Here is a 470-nt window from a genome sequence, read left to right as displayed (position 1 = left end):
ACTGAACTCATTTCAATATAAAGAAGTTTAAAACAAGTCCAAAAGGAAAACTGTTTAAAACATGATGTTAACTCATAATCATAATATCATAAATAGACATACCATGCTCCCTCTCAAAGCCTACTTGTCCAATGCATGAATGAAGTTTCATACCCCCATTCATACTAAGCAAAACCCCTTGAGGAACCATGCAAATACTGCTCTGGGAATTTCTCTAACAGAAAACCATCACATAAGAGCTATTGTGATGATACAACGATCTTCCGCACGCTGCAAATGCATCCTATACCCGGCCAACGGTATAGGACCTGAATTACTAAGTGGATCCACTAGTCTATTCGAAAGAATTCATCTAAAAAGTATGACCCTTTTCTACCCATGATGGCTACATGGTTTAAGGGGGCTGATAGTTATATAAACTCTTCCCCATCGGTGCTCAATACTATTCCCAAAAATATTACATTATATTA

The sequence above is a fragment of the Solanum tuberosum genome, unplaced genomic scaffold, assembly GCF_000226075.1.
Source record: "Solanum tuberosum cultivar DM 1-3 516 R44 unplaced genomic scaffold, SolTub_3.0 scf00033, whole genome shotgun sequence".
In the NCBI taxonomy this organism is placed as follows: domain Eukaryota; kingdom Viridiplantae; phylum Streptophyta; class Magnoliopsida; order Solanales; family Solanaceae; genus Solanum; species Solanum tuberosum.
Note: the sequence above shows the minus strand (reverse complement) of the source record.